The 16602-nt window shown below is 47.6% G+C and overlaps 1 protein-coding gene across 1 annotated transcript in view; it reads right to left on the minus strand.

The window, feature by feature from the left end:
• Positions 1–16602, minus strand: part of LOC311239439 (cadherin-18-like) — a gene marked incomplete at both ends in the record, with an annotated part of 794617 nt that overhangs the window by 343943 nt on the left and 434072 nt on the right.

Raw genomic sequence — 16602 nt, forward strand, 5'->3', positions numbered from 1 at the left:
TTATAAATGGCCTTTTTGAGTGTTTAGCATTGTTTCCTAGCTATGTGAACTTATATTAATATGATCTATGTCTCAAAATTCTCATATTGGCGCATTCTTCCAATTCTCCTCTCACAATATTCACCCTCACTGAACTGAGTCATTTGAAAATGTGCGCGATATGTGATGTCAGAAAGACACCGCTGCATGTTAATGTTCAGGCGGCGACGCCGCTGCGCAGTGGTTTAGGAGCCCAGGCTCAAAACGGCTCGAGATCTTCAGGTAGAAAAATGCTGTTTTTGAGGACTTGATTAGAAATACAAAACAATGAATAAAAAAAATATATATATTACAGAGGTGTTCCATAGACTCACAGGAATTGTGTAAAAGTGCCCAAATAGTGAAAGAAATAGTAAAATAGTTCCCCTTTAAATACTTGCCATCAAACCTGTTTTTTTACAAATGAGAAAACGTGCTACCCTATAAACACGGCCCAGATTGTCAGTACAAATTTAATGGTGTTTTCTGAGTCAACATTGTGTGGAAGTGTGACTGACGTTGATGTCAACCTAATGCTTGTGGGACGCCACTAGGGGAGTGACTAAGTGTGAGTGATTGAAGGAATCAGTGACTTTGACTGAATGAATGAGTGAGTGAGTGAGTTAGTGACATTGCCGGTCATAGAGCTGCTTCGCATCTATAAACTGACACCCATTTACATCCAAATGAAACCAATGACCAACCAGAGAAATAACCAGCTGACCAGAACAGCATTCAGCCAGCAACAGCAAGGGACTGACTGACAACAGCCCCTGCCCCACTTGGCTGATATATATATATATGTGTCTTTGTCTCTCTCTAACCCTCCTGGTCTCTCTCTCTCTCTGTATGCACGAGTGTGTCTTTATCTGTCCTCTGTGCTGAATGGTGATTCTAGACTGCCTATAAGAAACAGCAGTGAAGAAACTCATAATGAAAAAACAAATACAGTATTGCTAGCAAACTGCACAGTGTGTTTGTTCTATGCAACAGGTGGTTAACACACATCAGGGATAGGTCCTGTTTCTAAGGCAAGCAGTACGCTGGAGAATTGGCTGCTCACCTGCTCCAGCTCTGCTCTTCCCCTCATAGCTCTCTCTCTCTCTCTCTCTCTGACCAAGCTGTACACCTCTCTCTCTCTCTCTCTCTCTCTCTCTCTCTCTCTCTCTCTCTCTCTCTCTCTCTCTCTCTCTCTCTCTCTCTCTCTCTTTTCTTTTTCTGAACGTGTTCATTATGGTTCTGCTATACAGTATGTATGCTACACGGAATCAAGTGTGGAGAGAAACAGGACGCTGACAGCCGCTGGTGAAAAGAATGAGCACCACGAACAACAGCTACAGAGAACAATCGTTCCATTCAAACAGTTTGACCTCAGGAGAAGAGAGGCCTGTGCGTCAGCGTTTTGGACGATGTCACAGGGATAGATTTGTTGCCAATGCAAGTTACAAGCCGAAACAAAGCAAAAACAGGAGTAGGTGTACAGCTATTCACAGCATATTTGGGTAAACATGCCTCTCAAACACAAGGATGATCACTGAATTAAGTGATTCCTTATCATAATTTTGTGTTATGCATAATGGGCGATTTTTTCACAAGCTGAAATATTTTTGGTGCATTTATCTCTCTGTTATTATGTAGCAGAGACTACTGTCGTTCCTTGAATATACCAGTACTTGTTGATGTTTACATTATCATACATTCTAATATAAATATAAATAATATAATAATAACTGGCTGGGGGTGCAGTAATTCACAGTTTTAATCAAAGCTGTATAAGATAGACATGAATCATAATGTCATAATAGTGTCTGTGAACATGGTATAAATGTAATATAAAGCTGTCGATATTGTTGTGAAAGAAATACAATTCTCAATCAGAATTAGGAATAATCTCAGTCAGGAACTTTTGGTAGTATTCACCTGTAACCTGTTCTGCCCCATACATTATTATTATTACACGGTTTATAATAATGTAAATAACTAAACTGAGTCATGATTTGAGTCATGATGATGGGCTGTCATGGGAACAGCACTCTAACGGGCCAGTATTCATAAGGACCAGCATTCATAAGGACTAGCATTCTAAAGGAACAGGGTTCTAAAGGACCAGCATTCTATAGGAACAGCACTCTAACGGGCCATCATTCAAAAGGACCAGAATTCACAAGGACCAGCATTCATAAGGGCCAGCATTTCATAAGGACCAGCATTCATAAGGACCAGCATTCATAAGGACCAGCATTCATAAGGACTAGCATTAAAAAGGAACAGGGCTCTAAAGGACCAGCATTCTATAGGAACAGCGCTCTAACGGACCAGCATTCATAAGGAACAGGGTTTCTAAAGGACGTGCACACTCCATCCCGGAACCTACAATCTTCTGATCTGGGTCCCTCTCCATCCCTCGCACCAGGTTGCGGACTTTCGGTGACAGAGCCTTCAGCGTAGCGTCCCCTACCCTCTGGAACTCTCTCCCCCCCTGAACGCCCCAACCCTGGACACTTTCAAAACTGCTCTCAAAACACACCTCTTCACCAAGGCTTTTCCCCATTAGTTAGTTTAGATTAGGTTCATTATCCCTTACCTGCCCTCATCCTCCCCCCCCCCCCCCCCCCCCCCCCTTTTCCCATATTGCCCCCTTTCCCTAGCCCTCTTGATTGTAAAGCGACCTTGGGTTTCCTGAAAGGCGCTATAGAAATTTGATTTATTATTATTATTATTATTAAAGGAACAGCATTCTAAAGGACCAGCGTTCTATAGGTACAGGGTTCTAAAGGACCTGCATTCTGCTTTTGGTCGAAAAACAAATCAGGTACAGTGCTGGCCTTGTTGTCAACCTCCACCTTGTTGTCAAGGAAATGTGATAATTTTGTTATAATTTTCCAAACTTTTAAATGTGTCTTTCCATATATCTATCCTAGTCCATATGTATATTACCAGATAGCTCAGAGCTTGGAGCTGGGGATTGAATCATTGGCATGTAGGTACTGGTCAGCTTCTCTACCTCTCAACCATTGTGCCTCCCCCCTTTACAGATTGACATGCGTGAGATAATATGTAGCAGAATATATACAGGCAGCAAGCAATATTGTACATATAATACAGAGCAGGCTGCTGATAATCAGTAAGATAACATCCATAACAACATTTCATTATTATATGGGGAGAACATTTGATCCCAATTTGAGGATGAACTAGTTCCAGTGTGAGTGTGTCACATAGTCTATGTGTCTATGCTTTCATACTGAGGTTTAAAAAAAAATTGATGGCTGAAATGGATGATGGTGAGAATGAAGGCACTTATGAAGCCTATGATGTTCACCCTTTTATTCTCTTCACACCAATTAAGGCCAGCTCCCCTCTGAGGTGCAGCCTCCATTTGGTGTGTGTGTGTTTGTTTGTGTGTCTAAAAGAGAAAGAAAGAGAGGGAGATGGAGAGAGACCTTTGAGTGCACACATGTATGTGTGTATGTGTGTGTGCCTCTGTCGGCGCTTGCTTTGCACTTAAGTGCATTTTGCGGACCTGTGATTATGAGTGTGTGTTATTGTGTCCATGTGTGTGTGTGTGTGTGTGTGTGTGTGTGTGTGTGTGTGTGTGTGTGTGTGTGTGTGTGTGTGTGTGTGTGTGTGTGTGTGTGTGTGTGTGTGTGTGTGTGCATGCATGTGTGTGCATGCATGTGTGTGCATCTGTGTATAAGTGTCTCTACTGTATGTGGTTGTGTGTACATGTGTGCATATTGTGTGTGTTTGTGTGTGTGTGTTTGTGTGTATGTTCTGTTTTTACGTGACTCCTGGGGTTATCATAGCTTTTAGCTAGCACTCCACCTGAGTTTAAATGCCTTTTTAACGGCAACCCGGTCAGACAGTAAGACACTCTTGACTGCCTGAAGTCTCTCTCTCTTTCTGCTCTACATCTTTTTGGCTCATGCCCCCCCCCCCTCTCGTTGACATCACCTCTCTATATAAATGTCACCAGTATCTCCCTTTCTCTCCCTTCTATTTCTCATTCTCTCTCCCTCTCCCCCTACCTCTCCCCCTCCCTCTCCTACTATCCAGGCTCCGATGCAGCCACGCCTCTTTCGCATCCTGTCTCCCGTGGATCATATTATGTATACAGTATCTCTGCAACATGGCCTGAGATTGTTTTCATCATTATAGCTCAAGTGAAACTCTTGAGGTTATGGGTCAAGAAATGTCAGACCCTCACCGGTGCGATACAACGTGGATGACCTTTTCACCCAGGCAGTTTCAGGGTAGAGAGAGAGAGAGAGAGAGAGGGTATGACAAGCGTCATAATATGTATGTTGTATGTTACAAGCAAGACGTCAAGTCAAGTCAAGTCAAAAGTTTTATTTGTCACGGCATACGAGTATACAATGAAATGCGGGTGGTCTTGCCCGCAACGATGTGCAAATACAATAGTAATAATATATAATAGAATCCAATAGAATGACATTGTGCAATAAAACAAGTAAACAGAGTAGGGCATATCGGTATATGTACATGAGTTATTTACAGAGCATGGTAGGACATGCTAGGTCCTGTGGTAGTGCAATACACTGTTAGCTACGGATGAGGCACTATGGGTCTTTATGTACATGCTATATTACACAATCTCAAGTTATACTATACTATTCTTAAAGTGACCTTTCCTTTTGTAAAGTGGCCATGAGTGTGAGCATGTGCAGCATTCGTGTGTGTGCTCATGTGTGCTTGTGTGTGGAGAGTTCAGTGTTCATACGGGTCGCGCCGTACTTGCTTTTAAATACGTATGTACGGTACGTGTTTGCATGAACAAGAGGGTGGAGCCGCCTATCCTGCGATCTTTTGGCGTGTACGTTGTGCACGTCCTCAGAAATTAACGCTACGCATTCGGAAAAAGCGCGACAACAGTGGGGGCAGTGTGGATGTGACTGGAGGCTAAACACTAAAAAGACTGAACAGAATGGGTCTTAAACAAGACTCCAAATGCTCCTTATGTACAAATGGGGACGAGGGTACATTTATGCACATGTATTGGGACTGCCCACCAGTCAAGATATTCTGGAAAGAAGTGACCCAGCAATTATCAAATCTCTTAACTCTGAATATACCTGTACACCCCTCTGTATTACTGTTGAATGATGTTTTTGAGTGTGCAGTACCTATACAGCTAAAGAGATTGGGGGCAGTGGTGGCCTAATGGTTAGAGAAGCGGGTTTGTGACCGGAAGGTCGCTGGTTTGATCCCCCGGACCGGCAGGGAAAAATCTGGGCTGGGGAAGTGAATTAATAACTCTCTCCTATCCCCTTAACACCAACCGCTGAAGTGTCCTTGAGCAAGGCACTTAACCCCCAACTGCTCCAGTGGAGTTGCTCAGTGGCCAACGGTGGCAGACTGTGGTTGTACTGGGCAGCTCCCAGGTGTGAATGGAACTGTGTGAATGTGAAGCAGGCCGTTCCTGAAATAGAGCATCCGCTCAGCGAACCTACCCTGGGTAAATAAAGGTTAATAAAAAAAATAATGAATTGGTTTTATTTGGTATCACAGCGGCTAAAAAGCTGATAGCATCACGATGGTTTCAACCGGAAAAAATGTGCCGGAAGGTCTGGATTCTCCCATATCTTGATGTGATTTATCTAGAAATATCTACAGCAAGAATTTTGGGTCTCAGTGAATCCAAAATTACAAAGTGGTTAGAAGTGGTGGAGAGAATAAAAGCTAGCATATAATTGTAGTGCCTGGTTAGGAGCGAATGATAATGGATGGATGGGGGAGGGAGGGAGCGAGCGAGAGCATATGTGTAGGGTATTAGATAGCAGGTATTAGGTGTATATCTTGTATAAGACATTTATTTAAATGGTGATTTCATTGGATGTGCACTGTTAATTAATGCTTGTATATCTAATTTTATGTTGTCATGTTTGTTTATGTGTTTGTTTAAAAAATAATAAAAAAATAAAATACAAAAAAAAGAAAAAAAACTGCACTCCCCCCAGAAACAACCTCGTTATCGCCTCCCTCGAGATGTACGAGCGTCTGCTTGTTGTTTGTTTCCCTGGGGACTATAAACAGATCAGGGGGTGCCCGGAAACCGGAAAGCCTGTAGCCGGTATTTCTGTATTTCCGATTAACACTTTAGGAGGCATAGCTTTACCAGCCTAATGCAGCACAGAGTCCTTGGTTACCACACCAACTATTTACTACACGATTCGCAGGCTTTTGGCAGAGATTGTTATAAATTTTTATTTAATTAATATTCATCTCTAAAACTCACATTTCACCTCAAAATTCAGAAAACTATAATTAGATTAGATTCAAAATGATTGTCATTATATAGCACAAGTACAGTACAATGCAAATACATTTGGCATCCAATCAGAGTGTAAATGTAATACAGAGTCCTTGGTTACCACGCCAACCATTTACTACACGATTCCCAGGCTTTTGGCAGAGGTCGTTATACATTTTTATTTAATTAATATTCCTCTCTAAAACTCACATTTCACCTCAACATACAGACAACTATAATTAGATTAAATTAAAAATTATTGTCATTAGTATCTACAGATTATGTGCAGGTATGTACATATAAATGTGTATATATACCGTTTAAATATGATATATATATATGGTAAGAATAAATAAATAAATAAATATAGAGTTATATGGATAGACTATAGTATGAGGTAGGTAGTTAAGATTATTATGATTGCTATGCATACAGTGTAGGGCAGTTGTAGACAGTGAAAGCAGTAGGTAGTTCAGAGTTTATATGTGTTGTGTCCTACTGTTACACAGTGTCTGAAGCATGCAGTTACTTATTTGCACCACTTGGTGTCAACAGAGGTGACCTGCCTAGACAGGCATGAAGAAAAAGCATGAATACAGGAAGTGAGGCATTGCATGCCATGATGTGTGAAATGCTATGAACAACCTAAACAAAGAATAGTCAATTGAAATGGATCCACTCTCTCCAGTGTCTTATTGATTGCCATCCACCTCTACAAATTGGCGACGAGATAACCCACCTGCTACAGTTTGATTACAGAAGACTATTTTTGACAATTTATTTGTGAAGATGGCTGTACATGTGCATAATCCTGCTCCGTTTTTGCAATGCCCTGGAAAGCCTACAATTCCTTTCAAGACATGGATGCTAATGTTTGACAACTACCTACTGGTCATAAATGCAACAGGGAATGCTTGGCCTAATGCAAGGAAAAGAGCTGTTCTTCTTCACTGCCTTGGAACAGAAGGACAGAGGACTTTTCACTCATTGCCAAACACAGGTGATACCTATGAAGCTGCTGTTACTGCATTAAGTGCACACTTCACACCAATGACTAATGTGGTAGTGGAACGTCACACATTCAGAAAAAGGGTACAAAGCCCACATGAGACTGTTGCCCAATATGTGGTTGCTCTCAGAGAGCTTGCATCATCATGTGACTTTGGTGATAAGAATGATGAGATGCTGCGTGATCAGCTTATCCAATATGTTACAAATGCCCATATTAGGGAGAAGCTACTACTGGAGCCTAATCTCACTCTAGACAAGGCTATCACACTTGCTACACAGATTGAGTCTGCAGCTGAACAAGCTAAATGCATGGTTGGAGATAAACCTAGCTTTCAAGTACAAGCAGTGCAAAAGAAACAATTTAGATCACGGCCTCAGCATAAACCATTCACACCTGCACCTACTGCTGCAACTGGGAAGTCCTCCCGTACATGTTTCAGATGTGGATCTGACAGTCACCTAGCAAATGCTCCCTCATGTCCTGCTGCTAAGGCTACTTGCAAAACTTGTAACAAGAAGGGACATTTTGCCAGAGTGTGCCGCTCTGCTCCTACACATCAAGTAAGAGAAGTGGAGATTCCTGAATTGACTGTCCTGTGCATTCAAGAGGCTGCCGGTAAATCTGATAAAATAAAATGCAATGTCAAGATCCAGCCTTCAGGCTCACCAGTCTATGCCATGGACCTGGTTGTTGACTCTGCGTCCCCAGTGTCCATACTGCCCAGAAGTGTGTTTGAAGAACATTTTGGTGAGTCACACCTAACACCACCTTTTATTCAACTAATCACATACACCAAGTCACCTATACCTGTGCTGGGATGTCTTTCAGCATTGGTGACTAGAGATGATGTCACTGCTGCAGCAACCTTCTTTGTGGTGGAGAAGGGGACCCCATTGCTGGGCCTGGATTTGATGATTGCACTGAACATTCACATTGTAGGAGGTGCTGTGGTTCCTCCTCCTTTTGCCTCTGCTCCAACTGCCCCTGTGCTGCACCTCTCTACCTCTCCCCCACTAGTTGGCTGTGCTAAAAAGTTTGTGCACCGGGTCAAAGTCTCTGCCTCTGTTCCCCCGGTTCGACAAAAACTGCGCCGTTTGCCCCTGTCTGTGAGAGATGCAGTCACAGAAGAGATAAACAGACAGCTGGCTGCTGGTGTGATAGAGAGGATTGATGCTTCCCCCTGGGTGTCTCCTATCGTTGTCACACGAAAGAAGACGAGACATTCGTATGTGTGTGGATCTCCGAGAGCCAAACAAGGCTGTCATTACAGACTGCTATCCAATTCCACACATAGATGAGCTGCTGTCCACTCTGCGTGGGGCCACAGTGTTTTCAACCATTGATCTGGCTAGTGCCTACCACCAGGTGCCCCTACATGAGGAAAGTAGGGACCTGACTGCTTTCATTACCCATGAAGGACTCTTCCGCTACTGCCGTGTGCCCTATGGCCTCTCCTCTGCACCATCTGCATTCCAAAAGATGATGGCTACCATCCTCAAAGGCCTGCCAGGGGTGCAGAATTATCTGGATGATATTATCATCTATGGAGCCAACAGCACAGTACATGATGCTCGACTGAAGCAAGTTCTACACCGCCTGCAAGAGGCAGGTCTACTCCTGAATGAGGAAAAGTGCTGCTATAATCAGTCAAGTCTACGCTTCCTGGGCCACGTGGTGTCAGCTGAAGGTATTGCGCCTGACAAAGAGCACATCGAAGCTGTTTTGAATGCCCCAGCTCCGACAGATGGCGTTGCCCTTCGCTCTTTTCTAGGCCTAGTCTCATGGTATTCAAAGTTCATCCCAAACTATGCAACAGAATCTGAGCCAATGCGGGCATGCATCAGGAAAGACATTGACTTTCACTGGACGAGTGAGGCACAGAAGAGTTTTCAGAAAATTAAACTGCTACTGGTGAACAGTACTGCCCTTGCCCTTTTCGATCCTTCCCTGCATACAGTGGTGTCTACTGACGCCTCAGACTACGGCTTGGGAGCTGTGTTCACCCAGCTTCATCCTGACGGGGAGGAACATACAGTGGCTTTTGCCTCCCGGGCTCTCAACACAGTGGAACGCAAATACTCCACTGTAGAAAAGGAAGCGCTGGGATGTGTTTGGGCAGTGGAAAAGTGGCGCACATACTTGTGGGGGCGAAAATTCACCTTACGTACTGACCATCAAGCCCTCACTACACTGCTTACTACTAAAGGCATAGGTCGTGCTGGAATGCGCATTGCACGCTGGTCTGCCAGGCTCTTGACCTATGACTATGATGTGATCTACCGCCCAGGGTCAGACAACTACACGGCTGACTGCCTGTCCCGTCTTCCACTTCCTGGAGCTCCTGACCCTGCCCTGGATGCGGAGCCCGAAATGGTTGCCTACATCACTGATGCTCTTGCTGCTCTGCCCATTACTGACTTTGAGGCTGCTGCTGCCTCTTGCCCGGAGATTTCTGCACTCCGTAAACAGATTGCACGTGGCTGGCCACAAAAGGTGAAAATGCTGAGTCCAGAAGTTGCCCCATACTTCCCCATACGTCATGAACTGTCAGTGGAAAACTCACTGGTGCTTCGGGGAGCACGTCTGGTTGTGCCAATCGCACTGCGTGCTACTCTGGTGGCTCTTGCACACGAGACACACCAAGGAGTGGTGCGAACAAAGCAACGCCTGAGAGAGTACTACTGGTGGCCAAAGATGGATGACCTGGTCCACTCTACAATTCAGTCATGTCAGCCATGCCAGTCCAATGACAAGACTGCAAAGCCACGCCCTGCTCCACTACAACCAGTTACATTCCCGGACAGGCCATGGCAAAAGCTTGCAATGGACATTGTCGGTCCTTTTGAAACAGCTACATGGGACTGTCGATATGCCATCACTCTGATTGACTACTACAGCAAGTGGCCAGAGGTCGCTTTCACTGCAAATATCACTACAAAGGATGTTACATCCTTCCTCTCCTCCGTCTTCAGTAAACAAGGAAACCCGGAATCCATTGTGACAGACAATGGAAAACAGTTTACTTCAGCTGACTTTGCTGCTTTCCTAGCTGAACGGGATGTTGTACACCACAGAGTCTCTGTGTACTACCCTGCTGCGAATGGCGCCATAGAGCATTTCAATCGTGTCCTGAAAGAGACTGTGCAGATGGCTATCATACAGTCTGTACCATGGAAACCTGCCATTACTGCCTTCCTGATGGCTTACCGTGCCACACCGCATGCAGCTACAGGTGTGTCTCCCTATCAACTACTGTATGGCCGGAAGATGCGCACAAAGTTGACTGTCCTGCCGCGCTCTCATACTGACCCTGTCTCGGATTAACAGGTACGAGAGAAAGTCACACGCCATCAACACAAGATGAAGACTTATACTGATGGAAAACGAGGCGCATGCACTCCACCTTTTCAAGAAGGGGATAGTGTACGGGTGAAAACACCTCTCCATGTGCCCAAAGCTCACCCAAAGTTTGGTGCTCCCCTGAGAGTCACTAAGAAGGTCGGCCAAAGCACATACTTGCTGGAAGATGGCCGAAGATGGAACGCCTCTCACCTAGCTCCTGATCGCTGTGCAGCCGTAAAGCCACAGAACATTCCTGATTCACCTGACCTTGCCTCTCCATCCTCTCCAAAGAAACCACGAGTCAGAAAGAAGCCTAACTGGATGCAAGAATATGTGACTGATTAGATATTGGTCTTCCGAATGTAGCTTGTCAACAGATCTTTTGTTTTGTTGTATTTTCAAAAGTATGCAATGCAGTGTTAAAAAAAAAAGAAAAAAATCCTACAGTTGTATCCTATTTCAGATCTGTGAAACAGAGTATTTTGTGTTCATGTTCATGTTCACCTTTCTTATATTTTCTGGTTTACTAACCTTTATTCATACAGTACTGAGTACAGTTAAGGAAAATGGTTATGCCTGAATGCAGGTTCTGAGATCATTTTATTTAGCCTCTGAGGAAATGTTTTTTCTACAAAGAGAGGACATTTTGTGTCCTACTGTTACACAGTGTCTGAAGCATGCAGTTACTTATTTGCACCACTTGGTGTCAACAGAGGTGACCTGCCTAGACAGGCATGAAGAAGAAGCATGAATACAGGAAGTGAGGCATTGCATGCCATGATGTGTGAAATGCTATGAACAACCTAAACAAAGAATAGTCAATTGAAATGGATCCACTCTCTCCAGTGTCTTATTGATTGCCATCCACCTCTACAATATGGTATGGAGGGGAGGGGGCTGTGGCACAGAGTTCAGGGAGATTACAGCTGAGGGAAATAAGCTGTTCCTTGGAGCAGAGGTTCCTATAGCATCTCCTGGAGGGGAGGAGGGCATGGTTGTGATGAGAGGTGTCCTTGACAATGCTGTGTGCCTTCCTCAGACGTCGCTTGTGATGGATAGACTAAATTGCAGGGAGTGATGTACTGTTGATGTTGATTGTAAGGCTGAGCCTGAATGTTCAAACGGTCGAACGTTTGTTCATTACGTTAACATTCTAATTCTAAAAAAAATAAAAATATTTGTCATTTTTAATAAAAAAAAAATTATTTTATGTGTCTATTCATTCTGTTTAAACCAATGGGGGTTTTCTTCACAGTTGCAGATAAAGATTAGGCTACACTAATATTATAGTATTAAAAAAAATGTATTACAATTTTTTTTTTGTGAACACATTTTTATTTTTATTTATTTTTGACATGACATACAAACATTTAAAGTAGAAATCCACTATAAATCACATGGCTATTATGGACATAATACTAACAATCATGACAGCCCGGTTTTTAAAATTAAAATAGATGTAGATTAAAGATTAAAGATATACACAGATTAATTACAATACAATACAACACATAAATGCTCTTGCTCGTTCGCCCCCCCCCCCCCCCCCCCCCACCCCCCCACCTGACCCCCCTTGAATACACCTCTCCACCACTTCTAACCAGATTGCTATGCTGGCTTCATTAACGCCTAGAATTCGTGCGGTAGATATCTCTAGGTAAATCACATCAAGATAGGTGTTATGGTTTGACACCGACCCCAAACGCAAACGGCACAGAGAGAGTAGTTTCAGAGTTAGCCAAAATCTAGGGCTTGTTTATTTTACAGAGTAACAGAAAGAACTTGGTTGAGAACAGAAACAAACTGGGAAACAAGCATGTGAGGAATGTTACGGGGGAGTTACGTTTGAGGAATCTGTCCGTGACGTCAGAGCCGCTCTGCAGAATCCTCCTGGCAGTACTCCGAGGTGGTAGCGGAACAGGGAGAGAGAGAGAGCGGGTTAGCTCAGTGAACAGTTGGGAACTGACAGGTGACAGGTGAAGTGACTTGTCCCAAACAGATAATCCAAGTGACAGAATCTTCGGTGTGAAACACACAGTGAGCAAAGTCCAAACAATAAATCCAAGTGACAGAATCTTCGGTGTGAGACACACAGTGAGCAATGTCCAAACAAATATGAATCCCAATGAATATCCAAAAACAGGCAAAAAGGGTGAGAGACAGTATGAACGAAAAACAGGATCTCTTCAGTGTTTACACACACGAAAAATGATTGAGTCCAAAGACTGTCTTGCAAAAACTCACCAGAGCGCTGTGCGTGAAGCGAGCAGATCAAACAGGGCGAGCGCTTCGTAACGGGGAACGGGTTGTCCAAACGGAATACTCCTCGAGAGTCCTGGGAGGCAAAGCACAGGGAAAAGCAGGCGACGGAAGGAACGGCAAATGCAGAGAATATATCAGAACGATCCAACAACACTAAATGGGGAATCAGGGTATATAAAGCAAAAGGGATGCTTAATGACAAGCTGTGACAGCTGCGGGATGAGATTGACAAGCGTGTGGTTGGGGGAGCACCAATCAAACGGCATCTACAGGAAGAAGCGTGTGGAGAGGAGAATGCAATTAATTAACCGAAAATCTTAAAGGAACAGAGCGAGTGGGTGAGCAGCGGGCAAAACCTCACAGTACCCCCCCCTCCACGGGAGCCACCCGGCGACCAGGCCGACCCGGCTCGCCCGGATGGGCACGATGGAAGTCCGTGATCAGGCCGGGATCCACGATGAGCTGTCGGGAGACCCAGCTCCGTTCCTCCGGGTCGTAACCCTCCCAGTCCACCAGGTACTGGAACCCCCGACCCCACCGTCGAACGCCCATCAACCGGCGGACCTGCCACCGGGGGTGACCGTCCACCATCTCGGGAGGTGGAGGATCAGGAGCTGGAGGCATCAGGGGACTGAGGGAGACAGGCTTAACCCGGGACACATGGAAAACGGGGTGAATGTGCATGGACGCAGGAAGTTTTAGACGCAGAGCCGCCGGACTGAGTACCTTCAGAACCTCGAAAGGTCCGACGAACCGGGGGTTAAGTTTCTTGGCCGAGGACCGAAGCGGGAGGTCCCTCGCGGAAAGCCACACCCTCTGCCCAGGGTGGTACGTCGGCGCAGGAACCCGGCGCCGGTCAGCCCCACGACAGGCGCGCTCAGATGTCCGGAGCAGCGCGGTCCTGGTGATCTCCCAGACCCGTCGGCAGCGGTCGAGGTGGTCCTGCACGGAGGGAACTGCCACCTCCGTCTCCTGTGCGGGGAAAAGAGGGGGTTGGTAGCCCAGGGACACCTCAAAAGGTGAGAGGCCGGTGGCGGAACTGACCATGGAGTTGATGGAGTACTCTGAGGGAAGCTTGGAAAGGGCCACGAGGTGAACCCCCTTGCTGAACCGATCCACCACGGTCAGAAGGCAAGTGTTACCCTGGGAGGAGGGAAGACCTGTGACGAAGTCCAGCGCCACATGTGACCAAGGACGGCTCGGAACGGGAAGTGGCTGTAACAGCCCGGAGGGTGCCTGGTGGGAGGCCTTGCTGCGGGCGCAGACCGCGCAGGCCAATACGAACTCCTTGACGTCGTTCCTCATGGTGGGCCACCAGAATCGACGAGCCAGGAAGGAGAACGTGCGATGAACGCCCGGGTGGCAGGCGAACCGGCTGGTATGGCCCCACTGCAGGACCCGGGACCGGACAGAGTCGGGGACGAAGAGACGATGAATCGGTACGTTGCTTGGAGCGCGATGGAAGCGTAGGGCACGCCTTACCACCCCCTCGATGCCCAAGGTGACGGCTCCTACCACCCTGGCCTCCGGGAGGATGGGAGTCGGGTCCTCAGTGGGTGGAGCCCCCTTGGAGTGTAACCGGGACAGGGAGTCGGCCTTCGTGTTGCGGGAACCAGGACGAAAAGTCAGCGAGAAGTCGAACCGACTGAGGAAGCTGGCCCATCTCGCCTGCCGACCGTTGAGGCGCTTGGAAGCGCGGATGTACGTCAGGTTCTTGTGGTCCGTCCAGATGGTAAATGGCTCCTCGGCCCCCTCAAGCCAATGACGCCACTCCTCCAAAGCAGCCACGACCGCCAGCAGCTCCCGATTGCCGATGTCGTAGTTCCTCTCGGCAGGGAGGAACCGACGTGAGTAGAAGGCGCACGGATGTACCTTCTGGTCCGTTGCTGAACGCTGGGATAAGACAGCCCCCAGTCCAGTATCCGAGGCGTCCACCTCAACGATGAACTGTCTCTTGGGGTCAGGGTGGAGCAAGATCGGGGCGGAAGTGAACCTCTTCTTGAGGGAGCGGAACGCAGCACGCGCCGCTGGGGACCAGTCGAACGGCAGGGCGGGAGAGGTCAGTCTGGTAAGTGGTTCCGCCACTTGACTGTAGTTCCGGATGAACCTTCGGTAGAAGTTGGCGAACCCGAGGAAGCTCTGTAACTCCTTCCGAGAGGTGGGTTCAGGCCATTCCTCCACTGCTTGGATCTTGCGAGGATCCGCTCGGGTCAAGCCCTTCTCCACGATGAGGCCCAGGTAGTCGACGGAGTCGGAGTGGAAACGGCACTTCTCCGCCTTGACGAAGAGCCGATTGTGGAGGAGACGCTCCAGCACACGGCGGACATGCTGGATGTGCTCCTCGAGGGTCTTGGAGAAGATGAGGATGTCGTCCAGGTACACCACCACAAACTCCTCCAGCATGTCACGAAGGACGTCGTTCATGAGCGCCTGGAATACCGCCGGGGCGTTGGTGAGGCCGAACGGCATCACCAGGTACTCGTAGTGGCCCCTGGGGGTCTTGAAGGCGGTCTTCCATTCATCGCCCTCACGGATACGGACTAGATGGTAGGCACTCCGGAGGTCCAGCTTGGTAAAGACGGTAGCCTGGGTGAGAGGCTCGAAGGTGGAGTTCATGAGAGGAAGAGGGTACTTGTTCTTGATGGTGATCTCGTTGAGCTGGCGATAGTCGATGCAGGGTCGAAGGTCCCCGTCCTTCTTCCCAACAAAGAAGAAACCGGCCGCCACCGGGGAGGAGGAAGGCCGAATGAGTCCTGCTTCCAAGGACTCAGAGATGTATTGATCCATCGCCGCCTTCTCCGGAACGGTCAGACTGTAGAGGCGGCTGCCGGGAAGGGGAGCCCCTTGGCGGAGGTCGGTGGCACAGTCGTAAGGACGGTGGGGTGGAAGGGCCTGAGCCCTGGACTTACTGAAAACCTCCATGAGGTCGTGGTACTGGGGGGGTATGGTCGAAAAGTCTGGAGGCGGCTCACCAACGGACCTCCGGGGCGGGGGACAGGACGCCGCCTGTAGACACTGGGCGTGACAGGAGGAGCTCCAGCCCTTGATGGTACCGGAGGACCAGGCGATGTGGGGCTCGTGCAGCGCGAGCCAGGGCCGACCCAGGACTACCGGGACAAGAGGGGATCTGGTGATAAGGAACTGGATTCTCTCAACGTGGTTTCCAGCGATGGTCAGCATGACAGGGCAGGTGCGTTGAGAGATGTCGGCCAGGCGGTGTTGGTCCAATGCGAATATCTCCAAAGGCCTCACTAGGTCCTCAAGTGGAATGTTGGCCCGGGTAGCAAACTCGAAGTCGAGGAAACTCTCGTCTGCCCCCGAGTCAATGAGTGCCTCCACCGTGGCCCGTTGGTCCGCCCAGGCCAGGGTGACGCTCATCAGATGGCCAGGTGGTGCACGGCTCTGGGAATGAGAAAAACGGCTCACCAGGATCTCCCGGGGTCTCGGCGAGCCTGGTCTTTTGGCCGGGTGGGGCAGTTGGCGATTCGGTGTCCCTCCCGACCGCAGTAGAGGCAGAGACCGGACCTGAACCTCGCCTCACGTTCAGCTTGGCTCAGATGAGAGCGTCCCAGCTGCATGGGTTCCTCCTCGGGAACCGAACAGGAGGGGAAGCTACCACCAGTCGTGTTGGGGGCAGGGCGACCAGCAGTAACGTCACGAGTACGGGGGGTCCGGAGTCCCTCAGGAGGTCCCTGTC

Source organism: Notolepis coatsorum (genome assembly GCF_963971535.1).
Source record: "Notolepis coatsorum genome assembly, chromosome: 13".
Classification (NCBI taxonomy): domain Eukaryota; kingdom Metazoa; phylum Chordata; class Actinopteri; order Aulopiformes; family Paralepididae; genus Notolepis; species Notolepis coatsorum.